This window comes from Palaemon carinicauda, chromosome 10 (assembly GCF_036898095.1).
Source record: "Palaemon carinicauda isolate YSFRI2023 chromosome 10, ASM3689809v2, whole genome shotgun sequence".
NCBI classification, from domain to species: Eukaryota; Metazoa; Arthropoda; class Malacostraca; order Decapoda; family Palaemonidae; genus Palaemon; species Palaemon carinicauda.
In genome coordinates, this window is record NC_090734.1 from 135,342,271 (window position 1) to 135,349,770 (window position 7,500).

A 7,500-nucleotide genomic window follows, 5' to 3' on the forward strand; every position below is an offset into this window, starting at 1 on the left:
TAAACTGTCTGAAGTCATATCAGGTTCTATCCCATCTGGAATTTGATATATTTGATATGTCTGATTTTATAGGTTTGGATTAATGTTATATATATATATATATATATGTATATATATATATATATATATATATATTTATATATACATACATACATACATACATACATACATATATATATATATATATATATACACATACATATATATACATATATATACATACATATATATACATATATATATATATATATATATAAAGTCATGGGATTTTTCATTGAATTTTATATATCTTATTTCATTTGGCTTAATTAATCTGCAAAATATAGGAATTTGATGTATTTAATATATTTGATTTTATAGTTGTGGAATTAAATTATCTGTTAAAATAACTTGAATTTGATACATGTAATTTTATAATTTTGGACTTAAACTTTTCTTCTAAATACCTGAAATAAAATATAGTTAATTATATGGTTTTTGACGTAATTTTTCTGCTAAATTATTCATTAGATTTTTCATGATTCTCCATTTTTTTGTATGTTAAATTCGAGTGAAGAATTATTCGTGCAAGTATTAATTTGACTGATTTTTTTATTCATTTATGCCAGAAATATTACTCTTTGCCATAATGCTCTTATTATAACCCTTAGGAAGGCTCACTATTCTATTTTATTTTTCTTCCTTTCGGTTTTTGAAGTTTTAATAGTTTATATATAAAAGATTTATTTTAATGTTGTTACTGTTATTAGGAAATTTTATTTCAGTTTTTTATTACTTCCCTTCTAGTTTATTATTTCTGCATTTCTTTTCCTCACAGGGCTATTTTCCCTGTTGGAACACTTGGGCTTATAACATCCTGCTTTTCCAACTGGGGTTGTAGGTCAGCAAGTAATAGAAATAGTAATAATAATGATAATAATGATATTAATAATAATAATACTAATAATAATAATAATAATAATAATAATAATAATAGTCGAGTTTTTATAGGGTAGAACATTGCTATTTCTTATTAAAATCATAGTCTTTATACGAAAAGGGGAATTTTAATGTTAGTATTTATTATTAAGATGTTAGATTAACCTAAAAAAAAAAAAAATTGTTATTTGAAGAATTACCCTCGTCTTCCTTGGATACGCGCTCAGTATTGTAGCCCAGCTAATAATAATAATAATAATAATAATAATAATAATAATAATAATAATAGTAATAATAATAATAATACCTTTAAGATAGGTTAGGTTAAGCTTTGGCTTTTGAAAGTCATTGCAAGTCCTGAGATTTTATATTGATCCTGTCACAAGTCACTGATATTACAACACTAATTATGCTTAAAGATTCTTTTTTAAACCATGTTATTATTATTATTATTATTATTATTATTATTATTATTATTATTATTATTATTATTATTAGCTGAGCTACAACCCTAGTTGGAAAAAAAGGTATTTTTATAGATATTATAGCAATGATCAAGCTTAAAGGCTCTAATTTTTAACCATATTATTATTATTATTATTATTATTATTATTATTATTATTATTATCATTATTATTATTATTATTAGCTGAGCTACAACCCTAGTTGGAAAAGGCTGGATGCATTTATTATTATTATTATTATTATTATTATTATTATTATTAATAGGTAAGCTACAACCCTACTTGGAAAAGCAGGATGCTATAAGCCCAAGAGGTCCAACAGGGAAAAATAGTCCAGTGAGGAAAGGAACAAAGTAAATAAACCATAAGAGAAATAATGAAAAACCAAAATAAAATATTTTAAGAACAGTAACATCATTGAAATAGATTTCTCATATTTAAACTATAAAAACTTTAAAAAAATCAAGAAAAGAAATAAGATAGAATAGGATCTTTTGTCATATATCGTATCATGATAACATTGCTATGATATATATATATATATATATAATATTATATATATATATAATATATATACAGTATATATATATATATATATATATACACATATACATATATATATATAATATATATAATATATATACTATATAATATAGAGATATATATAATATATGTGTATATATACATATACATATATTATATATATTTGATATAAATATACTATATTATATATATATATATATATATAATGCATGTATATATAGATATATAGATATATATATATATATATATATGTATGTATGTATGTATGTATGTATGTATCCTGTTACTGCAAGAGCATTGCCTATTGGCCATGTGGCTCAGCATAGACTGAAGCAAGCGTGGTAAGTTTTGGGCTGTTCAGATATATCAAGTATATCCTTCTTTTTTTTTTTTTTTTTCTAAACTAGTAAATTGGTTTGCTCAAGATTATCCCTACCCACTTCTCTCTCTCTCTCTCTCTCTCTCTCTCTCCTCTCTCTCTCTCTCTCTGTCTACACCAAACATTTATTGTAGTGTGCTTTTATGAGTAGGTTTAATCGAAGTCAAGAAGCATATACTGAAATTAAATATACAAACATACACACACACACATATATATACAGTATATATATATATATATATATATATATATATTTATATATATATATATATATATATACTGTGTATATATATACACATACATACATACATACATACACACACACACACACACATATATATATATATATATACATAAAGTATATGTATACTGTACATGTGTGTATATTTATATATATACATACATATATATATATATATATATATATTGTACTGTATGTACATACATACGTATATATATATATATATATACTCGTTGGCAACCCTTTAATTTTATATTTATTTGAGTAATGCATCATCTTATTTTTTTTCTTTACATCTTAGACTCAGGATAAGACAAAAAAAAAAAAAAAAAAAAAAGTTGCTGGTTTGACGAGCGCATCTCCGCTTCTTCAGAAAGCAATTTTCTGTTGCTGCTAAGAAAAAAAAAAGACGAAGAATAAAAACAAACTGAGATTACGAGAGCAAGTTGGCTGTAGTGTCAAGAAATTTATTGCTGTAAGATAATTTGGGAGGGGATAAGTAATTAATAATCACGATAGTTCAGTGGTTTAAAGGTATAGCAAGAATAACAACATTTGGAAGGAAGAAGTAAAGGTTGTAAAAATTATGTATGTTGAGAATGGAAATTGGGATATGTGGTTATGAGTAGCTAATTTATAACCACAGTTATAATAACAATAACACCAGAAGGAGAAAGTAACTGTGGTTATGAGTGGCTTATTTACAACCACAGTTATAATAACAAACAACACCAGAAGGAAAAAGTAAATGTGGTAATGAGTGGCTCATTCACAACCACAACAATAATGACAACAACACGAGAATGAAAAAGTGAAATGAAAAAAAAAGTAATGAACAATTTCAAGACTTAAACCAGAAGTTCCACAACCACAAACCCCTCCAAAAATAACAACAGCAACATCATTCACAACAGGAAAATCAACAACATCCCAAACTGAAGCCTCGCCTTAGGACAGCCTCTTCTGCCAACTCCTCCTGCCCCAACCATCCTATCTCCCCCCCCCCCCCTCCCCCCTCCTCTCCTTGCCCCTGAAGCTGTAATAACATAGGACAAGAGGATCGTAACTCAACCTACAAGCTAATATTGCGAACCAAGTGTCTCATTTTGGATCGGTCTTAGCCACCCTGTTCTCTCTCTCTCTCTCTCTCTCTCTCTCTCTCTCTCTCTCTCTCTCGCGAAACCTCGACGGATCATGAGAGACGGTCAGTCAGGTCTTTTGTCTCGTCAAAATCTCCTGAGCTGGGATTGAATGGAGGCGCGCATGCGCGCTCACTCTCGTTGACAGGGAAGGTTTAAGAAGTGTTGTCTGTCCTGTGTTAGCCTTTTTCGAACCCAAAAATTTGAAATTTGGCCATTTTTTGGACCCCAAAAACTCCAAATTTGGCCTTTTCGGATAAAAAAAACCCCTCCAAATTTGGCCTTTTTCGGACCCCCAAAAACACCAAATGTGACCTTTTTCGGACCCCAAAAAAATTCAAATTTGGCCTTTTTCGGACCCAAAAAACACCTCAAAATGTGGCCTTTTTTGGGGCCCAAAAACAAAATTGGCCCTTTTCCCGGACCCAAAAACTCCAAACCTGGCCTTTTTCGGACCCAAAAACTCCAAATTTGGCCTTTTTTTTCGTTTTAGATACCTAAATTTGGCCTTTTTGAAATTGGTTAGCCTTAAAATGCTATATTTTCGGCCTTTTTCCATTATAAGTTGGCCTTTTAAAGCTGCAGACGTTTGGCCTTTTCTCATTAGGAAAACCTTTGCAACCCTTCACAGTGTCTCTCCCAAATGCAGGGTATGATAAGTAGACAACAACGAGGACGTTGAGGAAGACCTAGTTGGATATATCTGTTCGTCAAATTAGCTGGAGTTCTCAAGATATGTGATAAATTCTTAGAGGATTCATAAGGCAAATCTATCTATCTATTATTATTATTATTATTATTATTATTATTATTATTATACTACTACTACTACTAGCTAAGCTACACCCCTGGTTGGAAAAGCAGGATGCTATAAGCCCAAGGGCTCCAACAGGGGAACTTAGGCCAGTGAGGAAAGGAAGTAAGGAAATATAAAAAACTACGAAAGGAGTAATGAACAATTGAAATAAAATATTATAAGAACCGTAACAAAATCAAAATAAATCTTTCATATATAAACTATAAAAACTTAAAAAAAAAATAAACAAGAAAAGTGTGCCCGAGTGTTCCCTCAAGCAGAAGAACTCTACCCACAGACAGTGAAAGGCCATGGTACAGAGGCTATGGCACTACCCAAGACAAGAGAACAATAGTTTGATTTTGAGTGGCCTTCTCCTAGAAGAGCTGCCTACCATAGCTAGAGAGTCTCTTCTACCCTTACCAAGAGGAAAGTAGACACTGAATAATTACATTACAGTAGTTAACCTTTTGAGCGAAGAATTGTTTGATAACCTCAGTGTTGTCAGGTGTATGAGGACAGATGAGAATATGTAAAGAATAGGGCAGACTATTCGGTATGTGTGTCGGCAAAGGGGAAAATGAGCAGTAACCAGAGAGAAGGATCCAATGTAGTACTGTCTGGCCCAGTCCAAGGGACCCAATAACTCTCTACATATGATCAGCTGCCCAAGCCCCTCTCTACACCCAAGCTAGGACCAGGGAGTGATAGGGAATGGCTGTTGATGTCTCAGCCGGTAGACCTATAGGCTCCCTCATCCTTAGCCCACAAACATGGCGAGGTTGCAGACACTACAAGAATCTATCGAGTTGAGCGGGACTTGAATACCAGGTCCGGCAGATCGCCAGGCAGGGGACGTTTCCAATAGGCCACCACAACCCTGGCTAAAGTCAGAAACTTCCAGATTGAATTTCTAAAGGCCTATTTCTGCCTTCTAAATGTCAAGAGGCCTACTTTACCATTTTTAATATGTTGAAGCCGCATTTTTCTAAACTAGATACCTAGAAATATTTAAAGAAATTATATGCTAGAGACGTACTAAGAAGCTTAAACATCTAGATAAATAGGTTACGAGTTTAAAGATCTAGATAACTGTTTTACGAGTTGTAATAATATAACTTATTTCACCAAATTTAAATATCCTTATGTCACCAGTTTAAATCTCCGGAGAAAATAATCAATAAATATTTGGACACCCATTTTGCAATTTTAAATATCTGGAGAAAATAAAAAAAAAAATATCATAAGTTTCAGTATCTAGAGATATATTTCAAAACCTCGAATGTTACTTGCAAAAAGTACAATATGATCAATTATTACATTAAGAGGATTAATGAATGATATCAACTCTCTCTCTCTCTCTCTCTCTCTCTCTCTCTCTCTCACATTATATTAATATATATATATATATATATATGCACCCGTTGCAAGTCCTGATATTGACATTTAAATTACATGCATATATATATATATATATATATGTATATATATATAAGTATGTGTGTATATGTGTATGTATATATATATATATATATATATATGTGTGTGTGTGTATATACACACATATATATATAATACCAGACACGCATACATATATACAAATATATTACAAATTTATATAAGTATAAACATTAATAAACATTAATAAAAATTTATGTATTTGCATTTATATAAACAACACACATACACACACACACATATATATATGTATATATATATATATATATATATATGTGTGTGTGTGTGTGTGTGTGTGTGTATGTGTGTGCCCGCGAGCCCGTGTTTTTGGTTTGTAGATTAGCAAGTAATAATAATAATAATAATAATAATAATAATAATAATAATAATAATAATAATAATAATAACAACAACAACATATGGTCAGTGTGTAAGGCATTGTCTTGCTGGCTACGACATTGTCACTGTTCCCTTCCTCTTCATTCATGAGCGGCCTTTAAACCTTTGGAAATAGATTCTTATAATCATGGTATTTTTCTAGACATTAAACTGGCAAATTTGACTCCGCAGGTAAAATTGAATTACGAATATATACGTCGCAAAAAAAAAATAAATAAAATACACAGCTAATTTATATAATAACGATCTGCATAAAAATGGTTCATGAAAACCGATAGAAATAAAAAGAATATAGAATTAGGAAAACTATATATAAAAAGTAGGTGTTTGACAAGAATATTTTTATGGAATGAAAATAGAAATGACATTTCCCTTGCTATTGTGGTGACCTATTGGTAGCGTCCTAAGCCTGGTAATCGCCAGACTGGTGTTTGAGTCCCCGCTCAGACTCGTTAGTTCCTTTAGGTCGCTGCAACTTCACCATCCTTGTGAACTAAGGAAGGGGAGTTTGAGGGAGCCTAGAGGTCTATCTCAGCAGCCATTGCCTGGCTCTCCTTGGTCTTAGTTTGGCTGGAGAGGGGGCTTGGACATTGTCCTGCTTGATAAGGCAGTGTCGCCGTCACTTGCCTCTGCCATTCATGAGCCGCCTTTAAACCTTAAACATGAAGATCCCAGATTATATTTACCTCCGCCAGCGAAGTTGGAATTATCTAGAAACGTATAATTGAAGCTAAAAATTTATATATTATAGATGGCCAAAAATACAAATGAATGAATATTAAAATGTATTAAAACTCCAAATGTTAAAAAAAAAAAATCATGAAAAAAAAATAGGGGATCACCAACTCAGCAACCGGGGTGTTTTTTTATTTTCTTTTTTTTTTTTTTTTTTTTTTTTTTTTTTTTTTTTTTTTGGTCTTCCAACCAATGGTAGTTTTTTTTTTTTTTTTTTTTTTTTTTTTTTTTTTTTTTTTTTTTTTTTTTCTTCTAACCAATGGTAGTTTTTTTTTTTTAACCAATGGTAGTTTTTTTTTTTTTTTGTCTTCTAACCAATGGTAGTTTTTTTTTTCTTTTTTTTTTTTGTCTTCTAACCAATGGTAGTTTTTTTTTTTTTTTTTTTTTTTTTTTTTTTTTTTTTTGTCTTCTAAACCAATGGTAGTTTT